The sequence below is a fragment of the Salvelinus alpinus genome, chromosome 12 (genome assembly GCF_045679555.1).
Source record: "Salvelinus alpinus chromosome 12, SLU_Salpinus.1, whole genome shotgun sequence".
NCBI lineage: Eukaryota > Metazoa > Chordata > Actinopteri > Salmoniformes > Salmonidae > Salvelinus > Salvelinus alpinus.
Window position 1 is genome coordinate 46,054,498 of NC_092097.1, and position 12,290 is coordinate 46,066,787.

The following is a 12,290-nucleotide window of genomic DNA, read 5'->3' on the forward strand; positions in this document are numbered from 1 at the left end:
GTGTAGAGGTTTAGTTGGGGGGGTTGTTACAGGGTGTAGAGGTTTAGTTGGGGGGGTTGTTACAGGGTGTAGAGGTTTAGTTGGGGGGGTTGTTACAGGGTGTAGAGGTTTAGTTGGGGGGGTTGTTACAGGGTGTAGAGGTTTAGTTATGGGGGGTTGTTACAGGGTGTAGAGGTTTAGTTAGGGGGGTTGTTACAGGGTGTAGAGGTTTAGTTAGGGGGGTTGTTACATGGTGTAGAGGTTTAGTTAGGGGGGTTGTTACAGGATGTAGAGGTTTAGTTAGGGGGGTTGTTACAGGGTGTAGAGGTTTACTTGGGGTGGGTTGTTACAGGGTGTAGAGGGGGTTAACAACTCACGCCCTGTTGTAAATCAAGGTAGAAGATTCAGGTCTCCCTCTCCAAATTCCCCAAAGGAATGTGCCTTTGTTTCAAGAGACTTTTCCCGCCAAAACTCTAACTCATCCTATGCGTTGTGCACGTAATATGAAAAATGATTAATGTTTTTTGTGAAGAGAGGGATGTGATTTTAGGAGCCATAAGAGATAATTGTTTTAAATAAACTTTGCATAGTGACAAGTCATGCCCCTGGGTGAGGTCAGAGAGCGTGTCAGCCTGACGGAACCGCCCATTTCGAACAAATTGAATAAATTGGTGGGTTAAGAATGAACATATTAGACCAGAAAAGCATTGAGCTGCAGCTGCACGTTTAAAGTGGTCTGAACTCTGAATCTCAACACGAGGTAGAGACGATAAACTCACCTCCCGGACAATCACTGGTACGGCTGATTAGCTGTCCTAAGTAAATCTAGAAAAGCTAATTTAAGTAGGACCATTCTACTACTCTGCTCAAACCATCATATTATGCTACTTTCATCACCCCACTGGGAACCAACGACACAGCTGGCTAGCCTATCTACAAAGAGGCATCTTCAGGAGCGAATGGAAGGAAAATCAACTCTGTAGTTCTGTTCAGGACTACACGATAAGTCACCGGATACCAGACAACTACAGAGAAGAACAACAGTAGAAGACTTGTTGGAACCATTTTTGTACAATCAGAGCCTTACAAGCGTGCCGCAAAACGGCCCAACCCCCTTTCCAAGGCGGCCCGGTTCCGGGAGATATACACGGCGAACCAAGGCATTTCACGAAATGCATTCATGATTTCTTACTCCAAATGGGCGGCGGTTCATGTGCAAAGTATAGGATTACTATGAGTGACAGTAGTTTCTAAATGTACTGTCGTGTCTTTGGCTATGCCGGATTAAGTGATATGACATGCTATTCTATAAAATAATTTCTCTGTAAAATAATTAACTAGAAAGTCGGGGCACCACAAAATAATGTTTATAGAGCTGTTATCTTCCGAATAAACTCTTAAAGAGCTGGTAATCTTTTACATCAATAGCAGTCAATATTTAATCGTCACCTTGTTTAGTCTCATCTGAAAGTGGTCAATTCTTGGTTATCTTCACGAACCCTGGCTAACAAGTTGAATCAGCAATACAAAATTTGGTTTAATTATTTATTTACTAAATACCTAAATAATCACACAGAATGGATCATACATTGATTACAAATTATGTCATAAAGAAAATGTCCCTGGTGGACGGAACAGATACGATGGCTGGTTACACAAAGAGAGGGGGTTGGGTTTGAGTGAAAGAGCGGGAAGACTGAGTAACAAAGGGAGAAGCTATGCTATCGTAAATACAGAATCTTATGCATTCTAAATAATGCAATAAATCTTTACTCTGAGCTGCGCTTCGGTAGATAGAAGGCCGGTTTGTCCTTTATGGATCTCTGGTCCTCTGAAGAATGTCTAGTGGTGAACTGGACCGTGGTAGAATGGATACCCTGTCCGTCTGGAGTGAATAAGAGTTCAAAGTTCATGCCAAGTTGCCATACTTTTAAGATCATGCTATATTCTGGCTGGTTCCGGGGTGTAGGTCGTCACCTTCACATTGAAATTCGATGCTAATTTCGTTAGGTTCTCTAAGGTTGGCTTAGTTCTGTAGGTGGTCTTTGTCCTTTCAACGTGGGGACCTCAAGTCCACACGTCCTTGGAACAGCTTATTATCTGAGCCCTTTTAACGTAAGACTGTCGCTCTAACGTCCTAGGAACAGAAAGTTACATTTTCGTCAAGGGCTTTATATAGGAGGGGAGAGAAGGGCGTGTTTCATAGTTTATAACCAATGTCTGTTCACATGGGCAGGGCCACTGAGTTGAGCATAGTTCACTCATGAAACCCCAATTCTTTCATTTGGAAGCTAAAATTACATGTAATCTTTTCACAAATAGTTTAATATTTAAACATTTAAATTGCACAACAAATCCATGTGTATCTGATAACTAGAATGTGTAGACTTTCCAAGATACAGTTTATGTCGTCCTATCATCAGTAATAATGTCTCAGACGCCAACTGATCTGGCATCATATTAATTTAGTACCAACGCATATTTTCAGCTGGTTGGATTATCGAAATATGGTTCCATTCCCATCTTTTGAGGTCACGAGACTCTCTCTCAATGTTAACCAAGGGATTTTTAATAGTCACATCGGTAGAGTAGAGAGAGGAAAAAGGGGAAAGGCATTTATGGGGGTCATAAACCTCCCCCACTCAGGCCAACGTCATGACAGTACCATTGCTAAGTGTCTCTGTCCCTCTCTCTCTCGCCCTCCCCATGTCTTCTGTAACAAGCAGCCATATTGTTGTCATTCTGCTAGGGACCTGTTTTTAACATATTAAGTGTGTTGGTCCTGTGTTACCATTTAGTTAGCTAGTAAATAAATAATTAACCAATTTGTGTAATACTTAATCATAAGGCTCTGGTTTTTGCAGATGCAATGAGGATATGACTGTTCAGAATGATGATATGATACGAGGTTATGATTAATAAATTGACTGTTTATAGATGTGATAGGTAAAGACCTTTAGAGTTTAATTCAGGAGATGGTAACTCTTTAAAGAACCGCTCTCGTGCTGCCCCAGATCCTAGTTAGTTAATTGTTACATGATTAATTTAATCGGGTCACAATTATACATAGTTGATTAGATAAATAACAGCCATCAGATTAATGTTAAAGTCAAGTCACGACACTGCCTTGCCATTGGAAAAGATTCCCAGTTCCACTCAGTGACACAGCAGTCATTACTCAGAGGCCGTGATTACACACAGAGGGCACGGGAGACGTGTTGGACATGGTTCGCCGCACTCACACGCTGTTCTGATCAGCGTGCCCACACACATAACAAATGCATGCACACTCACAGAGAGAGACAGATAGACTGACAGATTTAGCCTTTGGTTGATGATTTGGGGCGGGGGTGCTCTGCTCATACAGGAGTGATAAAGGCCTAGTGCACTAATTTGGAGGAGACCCCCCCCCCCCCCCCAAAAGAAAACAAATAATTAAGTAGTGATTTATCAGGGGGTGCTCCCCTAATTCCAGAACTTAACAGAACAGATAAAAATAGAATAGACAGGGAGAGAGAGAGAGACTGAGATAGATAGATGGAGGGTGGGGAACACAGCCTGTGCCTCTCAATGCGAGGATGGCCACCCAGGGATAGAATTTTCCCTATACCCATCATGAGGTTCCTACAACCTAGCCTATGTATGAAAGTTTACAACGTAGGTGCACAGGTCGAGAGAAATTTGAGTAATCAAGGTAACAGACATTGACACATTCAATACCGCCTTGAACAATCTTGCATGCATCTATCTAGCTGATCTAGGGTGTAATCATTAGTCCAACAGTTGTAAACAAGAGTTTATATTAGACAAATGCAGGTATGTTTATCCCCATTTTGTTCCGTTTGCTTCCGTTTAAGAAACGTTTTCAACAGAATCAGCGGAATGAATACACCCTTGATCACACGCAAACATAGTTCCCTTTCATAGCAGCCAGATACAAACATAGTTCCCTTTCATAGCAGCCAGATACAAACATAGTTCCCTTTCATAGCAGCCAGATACAAACATAGTTCCCTTTCATAGCAGCCAGATACAAACATAGTTCCCTTTCATAGCAGCCAGATACAAACATAGTTCACTTTCATAGCAGCCAGATACAAACACAGTTCCCTTTCATAGCAGCCAGATACAAACATAGTTCACTTTCATAGCAGCCAGATACAAACATAGTTCCCTTTCATAGCAGCCAGATACAAACATAGTTCCCTTTCATAGCAGCCAGATACAAACATATTTCCATTTCATAGCAGCCATATACAAACACAGTTCACTTTCATAGCAGCCAGATTAAAACATAGTTCCCTTTCATAGCAGCCAGATACAAACATAGTTCACTTTCATAGCAGCCAGATCGTTGTATAATTCCTTCTCACATCTACGCAATCTCTTCCTCTCACCTTTTCCCTTTGCTTGTGGACTTCAGTGCACAAAACATCAGCTGTCTGTGAGCAGGTAAAAAAAACTTTCCAAGCCAAACCTTCATATCATAACCTCTACACACAGCCTACATCATTGTCACCATATTAGCTAACATCAAGTCAACAACATAGCTACTAGAACTAACTCATTTGAAACCCGCTACAATCATGCTGTACAGTGTACAGTTAGCAAGCAGTTTAGCAGTTACACCGGTGGGCCCCGGTGGCAATAAATTAATACATTAGTGTTGGATAGTCATAGCCAGCTAGGTAACATAGCATCCCTCTCTGTTTGAGCCGGATGTTTGAGTAGGCTAAACTAACTAGCTAGCTGCATTTGCTAGCTAAGTAAGTGAAAGTAAAATTAGCTAGCTCTCTCTCTCTTGCTTCTCCTTCCTTTTGAAGAAATTAATTTGTTAAAAACTGTTCAACTATTGTCTTTCTCTCTTTGAGTCAACTACTCACCATGTGTTATGCACTGCAGTACTAGCTGTAGCTTATGCTTTCAGCACGATACTAAACAAAAATATAAACGCAACATATAAAGTGTTGGTCCCATGTTTCATGAGCTGAAATTTAAAGATCCCAGAAATGTTCCATGTGCACAAATTTGTTTACATCCCTGCTAGTGAGCATTTCTCCTTTGCCAAGACAATCCATCCACCTGATAGGTGTGGCATATCAAAATGTGCAGTTTTGTCACACAACACAATGCCACAGATGTCTCAATTTTTGAGGGGGTGTGCAATTGGCATGTTGACTTCAGGAATGTCCACCAAAGCTGTTGCCAGAGAATTGAATGTTCTTTTCTCTACCATAAGCTGCCTCCAACGTCGTATTAGAGAATATGGCAGTACGTCTAACCGGCCTCACAACCGCAGACCACGTGTAACCACACCAGCCCAGGACCTCCACATCTGGCTTCTTCACCTGCGGGATCATCTGAGACCAGCCACCCAGACTGCTGATGAAACTGAGGAGTATTTCTGTCTGTAATAATCCTTATGTGAGGAAAAACTCATTCTGATTGGCTGGTCCTGGCTCCCCAGTGGGTGAGCCTGGCTCTCAAGTGGGTTGGCCTATGCCCTCCCAGGCCCACCCATGGATGCACCCCTGCCCAGTCATGTGAAATACGTAGATTAGGGTCCAAATGAATTTTTTCAATTGACTAATTTCCTTATATGAACTGTAACTCAGCAAAATCATTTAAATTGTTGCATGCTCTCCTCCGGCATCACCACGGTGCTAGCCTACAGTACTGTTGAGGGTACTGTAGACCTTCATTTCAAAACAGTGTGTTTTAATCAATTATTTGGGGATGTGAATATATTTAGTATAGTTTTATCTAAAAAGGATAACTTTTTTAACATTTCTTTATTTTTATTTTTATGAAATTCACTGAGGATAATGGTCCTCCCCTTCCTCCTCTGAGGAGCCTCCATTGTTCCACAGTCACAGCTCTCACAATCCTGGTCATTCTCGGTCAGATCAGCAGCCACTCCTTAGCTCTGTCCCGAAGAAACCAAATCCACCCTGTCTACAAAATATGCTGTTGGGCCGGTCCATGGAGATAACTCTAACATTATTTGGGACGATCCACTTCAAGGGTCAAATAGGGGGATTATTGCTTGACGACTCATAATCAATTTAATTCCACTACTCTATCTATCTCTACATACATTCAGTCTGAGACTGCCATTGTAGAAGTCCTTTCTCCTTTCTGCTACAAAACAAGTCATCAGCGATTGGATCGTCTCTAACCAATCAAACCAATTACTATTTCCGAAACACCACTTTAGGCTCTAGCCCAACCCATCAGTTTCTGGGATCAATCAAAACGGTTTGAATGTGTTCGCATTCAAGAAGTTTACAGGGAGGGGATCAAGTCCAGACTCATCATGGAGAAGAAACGTGTGTGGCGTTTGGCCGGAGCGATGTGGAAGGGTAGCCAGGCAAGGGGGGATTAAACCAAATACCAAGACTCAAATTAGATCAGTTCATCTTTTGGGATCATGTCACCCAGTCTGGAACCGTTTACACTTCGTCTCTCCTAAATTCATCTGAAGGGAAATTACAATTCTACTAAAAACAAAGTGATATCAACGAGTTTATCAAAACCAGAATACAACACAGCTAGTGTCTCTCTGGTCTTCTTGGCGAGGGTGTTCAGCCCTAAATCATGAGTTTGACTGTGGCCCCAATTCTAATTTAGGATATGTGCTTGTCATTGCCACGGAAAGTAGTTTGGGGTGGGAGGAGTTTTTGCCCGCACTGTAGACTGCTTTATCGGTCTGCTAATACCAGACTATTAAAGGCCCAGTGCACAACTTTTGTGATAATTTTTTTTTTTTTTACAGTACCTTCAGAAAGTATCCAGACCCCTTGACTTTTTCAACATTTTGTTATGTTACAGCCTTATTCTAAAATGGATTAAATAAATAAAAATCCTCAGCAGTCTACACATGATACTCCATAATGACAAAGCGAAAACAGGTTTTTAGAAATGTATGCAAATGTATTACAAATAAAAAACTGAAATACCTTATTTACATAAGTATTCAGACCCTTTGTTATAAGACTCGAAATTGAGCTCAGGTGCATCTTGTTCCATTGATCATGCTTGAGATGTTTATTCAAGTTGATTGGAGTCCACCTGTGGTAAATTCAATTGATTGGACATGATTTGGAAAGGCACATGCCTGTCTATATAAGGTCCCACAGTTGACAGTGCATGTCAGAGCAAAAACCAAGCCATGAGGTCGAAGGAATTGTCTGTAGAGCTCTGAGACAGGATTGTGTTGAGGCACAGATCTGGGGGAGGGTAGCAAAACATTTCTGCAGCATTGAAGGTCCCCAAGAACACAGTGGCCTCTATCATTCTTAAATGGAAGAATTTTGGAACCACCAAGACTCTTCCTAGAGCTGGCCGCCAAACTGAGCAATCGGGGGGAGAAGGGCCTTGGTCAGGGAGGTGACCAAGAACCTGATGGTCATTCTGACAGAGCTCTAAGGTTCGTCTGTGGAGATGGGAGAACCTTCCAGAAGGACAAGCATCTTTGCAGCACTCCACCAATCAGGCCTTTATGGTAGTGTCCAGAATGAAGTCACTCCTCAGTAAAAGGCACATGACAGCCCGTTTGGAGTTTGCCAAAAGGCACCTAAAGACTATCAGACCATGATAAACAAGATTCTCTGGACTGATGAAACCAAGATTGAACTCTTTGGCCTGAATGCCAAGTGTCACGTCTGGAGGAAACCTGGCAACATCCCTACAGTGAAGCATGGTGGTGGCAGCATCATGCTGTGGGGATGTTTTTCAGCAGCAGGTACTGGGAGACTAGTCAGGATCAAGGCAAAGATGAACAGAGCAAAGTACAGAGAGATTCTTGATGAAAACCTGCTCCAGAGCTCTCAGGTCTTCAGACTGGGGCGAAGGTTCACCTTCCAACAGGACAACGACCCTAAGCACACAGCCAAGACAACGCAAGAGTGGCTTCGGGACAAGTCTCTGAATGTCCTTGAGTGGCCAAGCCAGAGCCTGGACTTGAACCCGATCGAACATCTCTAAGGAGACCTGAAAATAGCTGTGTAGCGACGCTCCCCATCCAACCTGACAGAGCATCTGTTTGTGTGTATAAACTCGAAATCCTCTTCATCCACACAATACACCACATCCTTGATATAGCCTATTCGTTATTATCGTAATGCAATCTCTAGATTCAGTGTGTGTATGTGCGTGTGTGTATGTGTGTGTGTGAGAGAGAGAGAGTGCCAGTGTGTGTTTGCTTGAATGTGCTGTTTCTGTATCACGTGTATGTGTGTGTGTTTAGAGTGAGCCGATTCAGTGTCAATGTGTGGACATGAGTCAGACAGGTAGATCAATATGATGAGATGTGCGCGCGCACTCTCGTACAAACGAGCGAAGTATCGTAATGGGTTCAGCAGGTGGAGCCCTGAGACCGAACTGGTTCAGTTTACTGTTCCTGAAATGAGATGAACGTGAGATTGACAGAGCCGCTCAACAACAACTCCGCTTCAAGTTAGCTTCAACAATGCGATAGTTAGACAAATGAAGTCAACAACTCTCGCTTACTTTTTACTCTTGTCTTCAATTATAGACGCGCATCGCTAAGGCGTGTATGTGTGAGAGAGAAGTTATCCATCTTTTTGGAGTTGTCAAAATATTTCATTAGCCTGTATCAACAACTTTTTTTGTCAAGAGTGCTGTTGGACCATTCAAGCGGAACACATGTATCGCAAAATTGGTGCACATGTTGCTCACTTGTTGCATTTTATTTGCTAATTAATATCAGTGTGGAATACGTCATTCGTCAAGATGGTAGAAAACTGATCGCAAATGTGTCAAATAGCCTAGTGACTGAGGTAGGTTACTTATTATTTGGTCCACTCTTGTATTCTGTACAATTTTAATTTGCAATATCATCTTGAATCCTTGGTTTACATTTTAATGGAAGAATTGAGGCGATGTTTTAGCGTGTGTGGAATGTCAACGAGCTTTTGCATTTACACACGTTGTTGATAATGCATGTATAAACAATCAAACCTGTTGCGTTGTCTTGTGCTTCAGAATTAACTCGAAAGTGATGATGCACCTAAAGGATGCACCTCAAAACGCGCTCAGTGCTGAATGTTGTCAAATTCATGATTGTTTTTCCTTACATAACAGATGGACCTATAGAATCTGGCACTGAAATAGAGACAGACGGACCTGAAATAAGTTTTTCGACAGTGACAGGTAGGATTACATATTTCACCAATATCAAGGTATTTGTCTGGAGTTGTGGTAGGTGCCTCTGTAAACGAATGAAGGCTAAATATCCTACTGAAAGAATTGAGCTAACTGCGTGGTTGTATTCTACACAGTGTATTGTAGGTTAAGCTTGCCCTAATTAGTAGAAAAGTTTATATAGAAAATCGGTAATCGTTTAATTGTGCAATTACAGGATTACCTTAACAGAATAGCCTTATTGTCAGTGAAGGTACTAGGTTTCTATGAGGCTGACTACTACCCATAACGTAATTGAAAATGTTGACTTATTCACTGGGCAAAAACGTGGTTCTGGAATAATGTACAGTAGTTTATGAGTATGGCTGATGTTTCATAGCAATGGGTGTGTGTGTGTGTGTGTGTGTGTGTGTGTGTGTGTGTGTGTGTGTGTGTGTGTGTGTGTGTGTGTGTGTGTGTGTGTGTGTGCGTGTGTGTGTGCGTGTGCGTGTGTGAGAAGAAAAAAACCTAGACAAATGAGAGTATTACACACACACACACACAGACAATAGACAGGATGAGGTGTGAGGAAATAGTTACACAGTTTGACATGTGCCATGCCAGAGGAATTGACACCACAATACGCCCCCTTCGTACCGTATAGCCGTTTAGATCTCTTTCTCTTCCTCTCTTTCTCCATCCCTCTCAGATAACCAACTTACTTCACTGTGTGTGTGTGTGTGTGTGTGTGTGTGTGTGTGTGTGTGTGTGTGTGTGTGTGTGTGTGTGTGTGTGTGTGTGTGTGTGTGTGTGTGTGTGTGTGTTTGTTTGGTTGTCTGCATTTGTGTGTAGATTAGATTTTTTGAAATTTTCTAAACAGTGTGACATTGTATTAGTATCACTTTACCTGAAATGTCAATGTGAGGGTTACAGGTTAGTCAAGGTAATTTGTATATGTAGGTAGGGGTAAAGTGACTATGCAAAGATAATAAACAGCAAATAGCAGCAGTGGACAAACAAAGGGGGGGGGGGGGGGGGGGGGTCAATGTAAACAGTCCGGGTGGCCATTTGATACATTTTTCAGCAGTCTTATAGCTTGGGGGTAGAAGCTGTTGAGGATCCTTTTGGAACTAGACTTGGCACTCCGGTGCCGCTTGCCGTGCGTTAGCAGAGAGAACATTCTATGACATTCTTTGGGCCTTCCTCTGACTCTGCCTAGTATATAGGTTCTAGATGGCAGGAAGCTTGGCCCCAGTGATGTATTGGGCCGAACTCACTACCCTCTGTAGCGCCTTACAGTCGGTTGCCGAGCAGTTGCCATACCAGGCGGTGATGTAACCGGTCAGGATGCTCTCGATGGTGCAGCTGTGTAACTTTTTGAGGATCTGGGGTCCCATGCCAAAATCTTTTCAGTCTCCTGAGGGGGAAAAGGTGTTCTCGTGCTCTCTTCACAACTGTCTTGGTGTGTTTGGACCATGATAGTTCGTTGGTGATGTGGACACCAAGGAACTTGAAACTCTCGAGCCGCTCCACTTCAGCCCCGTCGATGTTAATGGGGACCTGTTCAGCCCTCCTTTTCCTATAGTCCACGATCAGCTCCTTTGTCTTTCTCACATTCAGCGAGAGGTTGTTGTCCTGGCACCACACTGCCAGTTCTCTGATCTCCTCCCTATAGGCCATCTCATCGTTGTCGGTGATCAGGTCTACCACTGTTGTGTCGTCAGCAAAGTTAATGATGGTGTTGGAGTCGTGTTTGGCCACGCAGTTGTGGGTGAACAGGGAGTAAAGGAGGGGACAAAGCACTTACCCCTGAGTGGCCCCAGTGTTGAGGATCAGCATAGCAGATGTGTTGTTACCTACCCTTACCACCTGGGGGCGGCCTGTCAGGAAGTCCAGGATCCAGGTACAGAGGGAGGTGTTTAGTCCCAGGTTCCTTAGCTTAGTGATGAGCTTTGTGGGAACTATGGTGTTGAATGCTGAGCTGTAGTCAATGAACATCATTCTCACATAAGTGTTCCTTTTGTCCAGGTGAGAAAGGGCAGTGTGGAGTGAGATTGAGATTGCGTCATCTGTGGATCTGTTGGGGCGGTATGCTAATTGGAGTGGCACTAGGGTTTCTGGGATAATGGTGTTGATGTGCGTCATGACCAGCCTTTCAAAGCATTTCATGGCTACTGACGTGAGTGCTATGGGGCGGTAGTCATTTAGGCAGGTTACCTTCACATTCTGTGCCACAGGGACTATGGTGACCTGCTTGAAACAAGTGGGTATTACAGACTCGGTCAGGGAGAGGTTGAAAATGTCAGAGACACTTGCCAGTTGGTCATGCGATTAGTCATGCAAATGCTAGAAGTCAGAGTGGAAAGGAGACTGTGATTTAGGGTTCAAGTGAAATGTGTGTGTTTACCTTCTGTTAGGTGCCACGCACACGCATACACACACACACACACACACACACACACACACACACACACACACACACACACACACACACACACACACACACACACACACACACACACACACACACACACACACACACACACACACACACACACACACACACACACACACACACACACACACACACACACACTTGTTCTGCAAGTGCCACTGTCTTGTGTACAGGGTTTGAATTACACTTTAAGTCATGTGTGGCATCACCATACTAGTACACTACATGGCATAAAGGAAGACACAATGCAGACACAACTCTTGGGGGTGGTTTTGTGGACACAGATTAAGCCTAGTCCTGGATTAAAGAGCATACTCGATGGGGAATCTCCATTGAAATAGCTTTTAAGCCCAGGATTGTCTGGGAAACCAGCCCATAGTCTTTTAGGAACTTGGTATATGTAAAGTATTGTGTGCTATAGCTTGGAAAATGTACAAATTGGACAGGGTGACAACAGGAGGCGGTTTTCCTCATGGAATTAAGTCTGCCTCATGTTTTGTCTGCTTGTCTGAAACTCTTGTTTGATCGTCTATATGATTTCCGACAATCATATTATATTGTTTAAAAGAACATGGGGTACACACAAAACGTGCCAAGTTATTCATTAACAGTACATTTATTCTTGAATATCAAATGGATGGCCATTACCCTTTCTCTTTAGAAAGAAGACCACCCCAACGACTTTGGTTGCTAGTCATTTGATATGAATCAA

General features: G+C 43.0%; 1 protein-coding gene across 3 annotated transcripts in view; it reads left to right on the forward strand.

Moving 5' to 3' along the window:
• Positions 1-12,290, forward strand: part of LOC139536233 (histone deacetylase 7-like) — an 88,642-nt gene that overhangs the window by 14,332 nt on the left and 62,020 nt on the right. For 2 of the 3 annotated variants that reach the window (XM_071336569.1, XM_071336572.1), the window contains exons 1-2: positions 8,404-8,780; positions 9,085-9,153. The exons of the other annotated variant lie outside the window; for it this stretch is intronic. The gene's annotated coding sequence lies outside the window, so the exon portion shown is untranslated. Of the gene's footprint in view, positions 1-8,403; positions 8,781-9,084; positions 9,154-12,290 lie in introns of those variants that run through there. 3 annotated transcript variants of the gene reach the window in all.